The following is a 10053-nucleotide window of genomic DNA, read 5'->3' as shown; positions in this document are numbered from 1 at the left end:
GCTGGGCTGGGTTGAGCCAATAGGTGGCCCTGGCAGGTGAATGAGATCAAGGTATTTGGTGCCCTGGCTCCCTCGGTGCCAGACTCCAGCTTGGCATCGCAGCGTCCCACTAAGGGCCACAGATCTTGTCAGGTGGCCCTGTCCTACAAGTCTCCCCATGTTCTCGGGGCCACGCCCTCCCCTTGCCCCTTCAGATGCAGTGACGAAGGTGGCTTCCAAGTGCAGCTGGCCTCGCCATCGAAGGCTTCACCTCCCCTGGCCAATCCCCCAACCCCTGCCCCACCTTGGTGAATGGTCCCTTCTTTAAACTCTCTCCACCGCCCCCCCATCTGTTTCCCATCAAGACCCTAATTGACACGCTGAGTTTTCCTTCTCTTCTTCTTCATTCTCCTTTGACCCTGGCATCCATGTCATTTGTGATCCAAACAATATCTACAATATGCCAGTTTTGAGCGCAGCACTGAGGAAGCGGGGACAGAAGGCAGAGGTTCCAGCTACGAATATCCAACGCCAGGTGGGGCCATAGCCTGGGGAGTGTCAAGGGCAACAATATTTGTCAAAGGCAGGGAAGCCCAGATGGGAGGGCTGGGTGGAATATTCCAGGCAGAAGGGTGATGAGAGTTCACAGGTAATGCTGCGGTGGCTGCGGACCTAATAGGAGCCGACCGTAGAAGCCCTCGGACCCCAGCCATGGGCCTCTGGAGGATCTGTGTTGCTGAAACTCAGCCTCTGTCCACTGGGGATGAATGGAAACACAGACGCAGGGATTGGGGTGGAGAAAAAATAGCTTTATTGCCTTGCCAGGCAAAGGAGGCCACAGCAGACTAATGCCCTAGAGATGGTGCCCTCCTCTGGGTGGGAATCGGAAAGGCTCTTGGAGTTTGGCAGTGGAAAATAGGGCCACAGATCAGGGTCAGGGTAGATGCAGGCTTAGACCCTTCCAAAATCTGGTGTTAGTGGCCCAGGGAGTGGCTCTGGTGGTCCTTGAGAGTATTTCACCACAACCTTCTTTCTGGAATGAAGAAGGCTTCATCACATGATTAATAGCTTCCATTTGCTAAGGGGTTTTGTTCTGCAGAAGAGCTCAAAGATAATGTTATGAGCCCTTAAGGGGAACCAGGACCGGCTCCCAGGCTCTTGTCTTCACATCCGCTCCCCTCCTGGCAACTGTTTGAACCTACCCTTGGGAACACAAGGAAGGTCACAGAGGCTGAATGAAGCCTAGATCCTACACGCAAGAAAGGTGGGGCGTTCCCCTTTGGCTCAGTGGGTTAAGGATCCGGCGTTGTCAGTGCTGTGGCTCAGGTTGCTGTTGTGGCTCTAGTTCAATCCCTGGCCTGGGAACTTCCACATGCCACGAGTAAAGCCCAAAAACAAAGAAAAAAAATGGAGACACAGAAAGGCTTTTTGTGCCCAGAAGCCCCACTGGCTCGTGCTCAGTTTCAGGCAGACAGGAGGGCATTCCTGTGATGAGGTGCTAGATAGAGGTCTGAGACTCCAAAGAGTCTGGACTCAAGATAGACACTTAACATTCATTTTAAAGAACTTTGGAGGGGAGTTCCCGTTGTGGCTCAGTGGGTTAAGAACATGACTAGTGGAGTTCCCATCGTGGCTCAGTGGTTAACGAATCCGACTAGGAACCATGAGGTTGCGGGTTCGATCCCTGGCCTTGCTCAGTGGATTAAGGATCCAGCGTTGCCGTGAGCTGTGGTGTAGGTTGCAGATGCGGCTTGGATCCTGTGTTGCTGTGGCTCTGGTGTAGGCCGGTGGCTACAGCTCCAATTCGACCCCTAGCCTGGGAACCTCCATGTGCCACGGGTGCGGCCCTAAAAGGACAAAAAGACAAAAAGACAAAAAAAAAAAAGAACATGACTAGTGACTTGAGGACACATGTTCCACCCCTGGCCTCACTCAGTGGGCTAAGGATCCGGCGTTGCCATGAGCTACAGCAAGGTTGTACATGCAGCTTGAATTCTGAGTCGCTATGGCTGTGGTGTAGGCCGGCGGCTGCAGCTCAGATTTGACCCCTAGCCTGGAAACCTCCATGTACCACAGGTTCGGCCCTGAAAAGAAAAAGAGAGAAGAGAGGGAAGGAAGGACTGACAGACAGACAGACATTGGAGGGATGGCACACGCCGTGAGTACAGATAAGCAGTGTATTGAGAAGTAGGCCAGTGAGCAACAACTGTGAAACTGACAGCACTTGGAACTTGAACCCACAGGTTTTAAATCAGAATCACTCACCTGCTGTCTGGACTTTGTACCTTAGCACAGAAAGAATTCAGCTGGAGACAAAGTGATAGGCAACGAATAGACTTATTAAGGTAGGAGTCTTAGCAACAGGATCCTGCTGTGCAGCCCTGGGAACTCTGTCTAGTCACTTATGATGGAGCAGGATAATGGGAGAAAAAAGAGTGTATACATGTCTGTGTGACTGGGTCACCCTGCTGCGCAGTAGAAAATGACAGAACACTGTAAACCAGCTGTAATGGAAAAAAATAAAAATCATTATATATTAAAAAAAAAAAAAATAGGAGTCTTGTGAGAGATGCAAGCAGTCAGGGAAGGAAGCTCTGGCCCAGGATCTGGTGGGCTACCTTTTTACCATCCAAGGGGAGTGGGGGCGGGGAGAGACCGCCTCCCCTTCCTCCTGGGGAGCTGGTGAGTGAGTGCGTGACCCTATAAGGTCAAACTAGGACTGTGCTTATTCAAATCAGCGGAAGGGTGGTCCTTAAACTCCTGCCCTAGGTCTGAACCAGAATGCAGGCCTCACCCCACCCAAGGGGCTGAGGCAGAGCTTATGCCTCCACTAGCCAAGAAAGCCTGCCTCACTAGGATGGCCTTTTTTTTTTTTTTTTTTTTTTTTTTTCTGTAGGGCCTCGCCCGCAGCATGTGGAAGTTCCCAGGCTAGGGGTTGAATCGGAGCTGTAGCTGCCATCCTACACCACAGCCATAGCAATGCCAGATCCGAGCCGTGTCTGCAACCTACACCACAGCTCATGGCAACGCTGGATCTTTAACCCGCTGAGCGAGGCCAGGGATTGAACCTGCAACCTCATGGTTCCTAGTCGGATTCGTTTCCGCTGCGCCATGACAGGAACTCCCTGATGGCCCTCTTGAGCAGTTACTAACTTACAGTGATCTCCCAAAGTTCCCTAGGTTTCCCTGTCTGTCTACGGTCCCCTCCTGGGACTCCTGCAACTCCCTGGGTAACTCTCCTACTCCGAGAGGATGCTGTACCTTTCTTCAGCATCAGCCGCTTGCCAGGCACTGTACCAAGTACTGTACGGTGACCCAATACCTTTACCTCATTTATTATAATCCTCACAGCAACCCCATGAAGCGCCGACTAGCATTATCCTCATTTTACAAACAGAAAACTAGGGCTCAGAGAAGTTAAGTCACTTGCCAAAGGCCACACAGCTAGGAAACGTCCCAACGGGTAGGGGAAGCCCTAGAGTCCCCTAGAGTCTGTTAATCATTTCGCTGAATTTCACCTCCGTTGCTCAATCTATACCAGTACCAGGGTTTTATATTTTTTTTCTTCATATTGTTCACCTCCAAGGACAGTCTTAAAGATAATGCTAGAATTAACTGCCCTTTGTCTGGTTTTGTTTGTTTGTTTGTTTGCTTTTTAGGGCCGCATTTATGGCATATGGAAGATCGCCACATACTTAGTGTCTTAAAACTAAATTTACTCTCGGGAGCTCCCATTGAGACACAGTGGAAACGAATCCAACTAGTATCCCTGGCCTCACTCAGTAGGTTACGGATCCGGCGTTGCCATGAGCTGTATTATAGGTCCCAGATGCAACTCAGATCCTACGTTGCTGTGGCTGTGGTGTCAGTTGGCAGCCGTAGCTCCGATTCGACCCCTAGCCTTGGAACTTCCATCTGCCATGAGTGTGGCCCTAAAAAGAAAAAAAAAAAAAATTACTCTCTTGCAAGTCTGGGGGTTGGAGGCCCAACATGAGGCTGACTGAGCTAAGGGCAAGGAGAGAGCCACTTGTTCCTTCCAGGGACAATCTATTTCCTTGTTTTTTCATTTTCTAGAACATTCCTTGGCTCATGATCCCTTCCTTGATTGAGAGGTCCCTCAAGATTCTAGGCTGGATGGGTCTCCTTGGCCCTCTGCCAATCCCAGCATCACATGGCTTTTCCTTCCTAGGCAAGCAGAAGAGTCCCCAACCTCGGTGTGTGCCCCGAACCCCACAGATGGTGCCTTGTGACTCAAGGCAGAGGCCCCGGCCTGGCCTGTGTGCTGAGGATGCGGGATGGAGGTCAGGGTGAGGTCTGCCTCTCTGAGGTCCCTCTCCTGGGTTCCCAGCCAGGCCATCTTCAGGCCTCCTCTCCTTGTGAAGGTGCCCACCGGCTGTCTGGCTGGCTCTTCTGGGCACTCACCAGCACTTCTGCATCACAGGAAGTACCAAGGGAAAGTTTCAGTCCCTTAGAATCTAGAATTTTAAAAAATGGAGTTCCCGCTGTGGCCCAATGGGATCAGCAGCATCTCTGTGGCACCAAGGACACAGGTTTGATCCTCCAGCTGTCACAGTGGGGTCCCGAGTTACCATAGCTGCAGTGGATCTGATCCCTGGCCTGGGAACTCCATATGCCTCGGGGCAGCCGAAAAAGAAAACAAAACAAAAAAAGAGGACCCGGAGTTCCCTGGTGGCTCGGTGGGTTAAGGGCCCAGGGTTGTCACTATTGTAGTTTCCATCAATGCTGTGGTGTGGGTTCAATCCCTGGCCTGGGAACTTCCACATGCCACAGGCACTGCAGAAAAAAACAAAACAAACAAACAAAAAACAACCAGAGGCTTCAACTTAGGATAAACTGCTGTTTGACTTAAAAAAAACTAATTTCTCCAAAACAATCAGAGTACTTGTGTACAAGCACCCATATATCCATGGAGCCACTACGTGAACGATGCTCATTCTTTCTGCACCTTAGAATCTCCCTGCAGAGATTTTGAAAACCTGGAAGCCAAGGCCCTGCTCCCAGTGCAGCAAATCTGAAGCAGGGGTGAGACCCCAGGGCACGAGTAGTACAGACCTCTGCCCAGGTCATTCGCGTGGGAAGCCGCAGGCCAGAACTACCCACTGTGCCTACGTCCGGGGCTTGAAGCTCCAGGGGCTTCATGGGTCCTCCGCTGACAACATCATTAAGGTCTGAGTGACATCCTTCAGCCACCGTTTTCCCCGTCAATGAAATCGAAAGAGAGACCTGCGTGCTGTGGCTGCCTCACTTGGAAACCAAAACTCTGGGGGTTTCCTGGTGGCTTAGTGGGTTAAGGATTCGGGGTTTTCACTGCTGTGGCGCAATGTCGATTCCTGTCTTCATGCTGGGGCTCTGGCCAAAAAACAAAAAGAAAAAGGAACCAAAACTCTGAAAAACAAGGGCACAGAGAAGGACCCTCAAGGACAACGAGCAGCTGGACATCTCTGGAGAGACCAGGGAGCATTGTGGGGCTCCCGCCGCTGGAACAGGCAGATGCCCTGAGCATCTGGTGTGCGTGTCAGTGACGGCCTGAGGGGCCGACCCAAGAAAGAGCAGGACCGTGGCCCCCCCTTAAGCAACAGAACAATCCAGTGATGGACGAAACTTGGGGAGGTCCTCTGGCCTCTGGTTCGATCCCCAGCCTTGCTCAGGGGGTCAGGCACGGCCCCAGCTAGGTCTTCGGTTGAAACTATGGCTCAGATCTGATCCCTGGCCTGGGAACTCCACATGCCCCCCTGGGCCAAAAAAAGAGAAAGATAAATAAGTAACAAACTCCACTCAATCCTCATGGAGAACATATCAAGGCGTAAAAAGGACGGAACTTGGCCATGGAGCTGGGACATGGACCCCGCAGAGCCAGAGCTTGATTCTCTGTTGGTTAATCTGAGCTTTGCGCCTGGATACTGTGGATAATGTAGGATAATAGATATTTTCTTTTTCTTACTGTCTATAAAATCATTCCAAGACTTCAGCAGGAAGGCAGAGAAGGAGAGGAGAGGCAGTAGCACCCAGGGGCCAGTGGCCCAGACCTGGGCCCCGTACCAGGTTCCTGCACCTGCTGCCTGCAGACTGGGGTGTGGGCTTTCAAATAGCCCCAGGGTTTCCTGTGGCCACCGCCCTCTAGGAAAACCAGCTCGGAGCTGCCTTTTGAGTCCAAAGCCTCCCTCCAGACCCAGGTGCTATAGCACTGCTTGTTAGAACAGCGGAGTTGAAGGAGACAGAGACTGGAGCAGTGAGATGGCAAGCGGGTTTTGTTTTTGTTTTTGTTTTGTTTTGCTTTTTAGGGCTGCATCTGCGGCGTACAGAGGTTCCCAGCCTACACCACAGCCACAGCAATCCAGGATCCGAACCACATCTGCGACCTACACCACAGCTCACAGCAATGCTGGGTCCTTAACCCACTGACCAAGGCCAAGGTTCGACCCTGCGTCCTCCTGGAGCAAGCAGGCTTATTGACCTGCTTATAAGCAGGCTTAATGACCTAGTGGCTGGGCCCACTAGGCAGAGAGAACTCAGGCCCCCCCGCAGCTATTGGGCTGAGGGCTTTTTTATAGTTAGGGTCGTGTTGTCCCAAGGAAAAGGGGGAGGGGGCTTGGGAAACAGGAAAGGAGGATTTAGGTCACCAGGTTAAATTTTACCAGTTCCTTTGACTCTGTTTATTTTGAGGTTGAACAGCTTCTCGCGTTGACTCTGTCCTGGGGGCTTCATCTGTGCTGGAGTCCATTTCTCTGCTGTTGGTCTGGTCCGCTGGATTCCTGGCTGGAGCCTGGGTGGAATTTTGATGGTGTGGTGGCTGTACAGCCTCTATTCCGTCTTCTCCCTCCAGTTTATAGATAGCACTTCACAACCACAAAAGGCATTTGCTTTGAGAGAAATAAGCCTTTGGCCAGAACGCTTCCTTTTTCCGTCAGTGGGGAGCTGTGCAAGAAGAAAGAGGCTAAAAGAGCAACAGCAAGGAGCTTCCACGGCAGTGCAACAGGATTCGAGGTGTCTCTGCACCAGCAGGACGCGGGTTCAATCCTGGCCCAGCCTGGGGGGCTAGAGGATTGGGTGTCGCTGAGGCTGTGGTGTATGTCACAAGTGTGGCTCAGATCTGATCCTCAGCCAGGAAACTCCATATGACAAGGGGTGGCCAAAAAAAAAAAAGAGCAGGAGTTCCCATTGTGGCTCAGCGGTTAATGAACCTGACTAGCATCCATGAGGACACAGGTTCAATCTCTGGCCTAGCTCAGCGGATTAAGGATCTGGTGTTGCCCTGAGCTGTGGTGTAGGTCACAGACTCAGCTCGGATCCCAAGTTGCTGTGGCTGTGTGTAGACTGGCAGCTACAGCTGCCATTGGATCCCTAGCCTGGGAAACCTCCATATGCCGCAGGTGCAGCCCTAAAGAGACCAAAAAAAAAAAAAAAAGAGCAACAGTAAGTGTAAGGAACAGGAGTCAGCAAGAGTTAAGTCTGGAATCAGGCATCTTAGACTTTGGCCTCAATTAACTGTTCACTTTGTGCTGCCGTCAGCATCTTCTTGGAGCTTCTTGGATCCCTGACCTGGATCCCTCTACAGTGGGGCCTCACCCCTCCCTCCACCTTATCAGCCCTGTTGATCTACCTTCCGTGGGCTGGCCTGACTGTCCTCCACCCTGTCTCTCTGCCCTCCCTGACCTTGGCCTTCTAAAGCCAGATCTAAATCTTACCCTTATAAAGCCAAGACCAGCTACACAAACTGCAGAGCCCAGTATAAAATGAAAATATGGGACTCCCTTTTTTAAAAGGTAAGAACCCCAGACGGCAATAGCAGAGCACTGAAGCCAGCACAGGGCCCTTCCGAATGCAGGGCCTGGGAGCCCAAGGTGACCACGCCAGTCTCAGCTGTCCTTGACCCAAGGGGCCCCCTCCGGTCCATCGCCCCAGACCCATCTATGCAGCCATCTTAAAGTAACCTGGCTGAGGGTCCACGCCAACGTAAAAGTTCCCGCACAGCAAAAGAAACAAGCAACAAAATGAAACCGCATCTTACAGAATGAAAGTCTTTGCACATCACATATCTGATAAGAGGTCAATATCCAAAATATATAAAGAGGCGTTCCCGCTGCGGTGCAACGCGATCAGCAGCATCTCTGCAGTGCCAGGACGCAGGTTCCATCCCCAGCCGGGCACAGTGGGTTAAGGACCCAGTGTTGCTATGGCTGTGGTGTGGGCCGGCAGCTGCAGCTCCAATTCACCCCCTTGCCTGGGAACTTCCATATGCTGCGGGTCGGCCCTGAAAAACAGACAAAAAAATCAGAAAAGAGCTACCATATGATCCAGCAGTCTCCCTTCTGAGTCCATTTTCAAAGGAAATGAAAACGCTCTATACTCTCGTGTTCACGGCAGCGTCATTCACAATCGCCATGGCAACAACCTAGGTGTCCATCCGTCGCTGGATGGAGAAAGATGTGGTGTGTGTCTACACTGGCATGGTATTCCGCTGTGAGACAGAAGGAACTCCTGCCATTTGCAAGCACCCGGATGGACCTCGAGGGCATTACGCTAAGTGAAATAAACCGGACAGAAAAAGACAAATACTGTACAATCTCACTTTTTACTTTTGTTCTGACTTGGGTTTTTTTTTTCTCTTCTCTCTCTCTCTCTCTTTTTTTTTTTTTTTTTTTTTTTTTTTTTGCCCTGCCGTTGGCACACAGAAGTTCCCAGGCCAGGGATCAAATCTACGCCATAGCAGTGACAACACTGGATCCTTAACCCACTGAGCCAACAGGGAACTCCCTATACCATCTCACTTTTATGTAGAATATTAAAAAGAACAAAACTCATAGAAATATAGAGTAGAATGGTGATTCGAAGCTGGGGCGTGGAGAGAATGGAGAGACGGGAGTCAAAGAGGACAAAGCTCCAGTTAGAAGTTCTGAGGATTTATGGAGTTCCTGTCGTGGCTCAGTGGTTAACGAATCCGACAAGGAACCATGAGGTTGCGGGTTCGGCCCTGGCCTTGCTCAGTGGGTTAAGGATCCTGCGTTGCCGTGAGCTGTGGTGTAGGTCACAGACGCAGCTCAGATCCCACATTGCTGTGGCTCTGGCGTAGGCCGGTGGCTACAGCTCCGATTCGACCCCTAGCCTGGGAACCTCCATGTGCCGCAGGAGCGGCCCAAGAAATAACAAAAAGACAAAAAACAAAAAAAACAGAAGTTCTAAGGATGTAATGGACAGCGTGGTGATGATTGATGCTGTGTTAGAGACATGAAGGTTGGTAAGAGAGTACGTCTTGTGTTCTCACCACAGAAAAAGCAATGATCATTACGTGATGTGACAGCGGCGTGAGCCCCGTTACAGTGGTAACCGTATTGCAATACGCAAGTGTGTCAAACCGACGTATTCTATTCCTTAAACTTACACAATGTTATATGTCAGTTATATCTCAATAAAGTGGAACAGTAATCTAACTGAAGCCTCACCATGGACCATGGTTTTTTTCTTTGTTTTTTTTTTTTTTTGTTTGGAAGGGGGTCTTTTTAAGGCCACACCGGTAGCATATTTAGTTTCCCAGGTTAGGAGTCAAATCAGAGCTGCAGCTGCCAGCCTATATTACAGTTGCAGTAACACCGGATTCTTTTTTTCTTTTTTTTGCTTTTTAGGGCCGCACCTGTGGCACATGGAGGTTCCCAGGCTAGGGGTCTAATGAGAGCTACAGCTGCCAGCCTATACCACAGCCACAACACCAGATCCGAGCCGCGTCTGCGACCTACACCACAGCTCACAGCAATGCCAGACCTTTAACCCACTGAATGAGGCCAGGGATTGAACCCACGTCCCCATGGATATTAGTTGGGTTCGTTACCACTGAGCCACCATGGGAACTCCACCATGAACCGTGGTTATTCCCTCAAATGCCACACAGCAATTCATCAAAACTTTTCTAACTTCTGGATTCCTAACATCTCTTTTATTTTCTTTGCTTCTTTTTTAGGGCCACACCTGTGGCATATGGAGGTTCCCAGGCTAGGGGTCTAATCGGAGCTACAGCTGCCAGCCTACACCACAGCTCACGGCAATGCCGGATCCTTAACC

Source organism: Sus scrofa, chromosome 18 (genome assembly GCF_000003025.6).
Source record: "Sus scrofa isolate TJ Tabasco breed Duroc chromosome 18, Sscrofa11.1, whole genome shotgun sequence".
In the NCBI taxonomy this organism is placed as follows: domain Eukaryota; kingdom Metazoa; phylum Chordata; class Mammalia; order Artiodactyla; family Suidae; genus Sus; species Sus scrofa.
Note: the sequence above shows the minus strand (reverse complement) of the source record.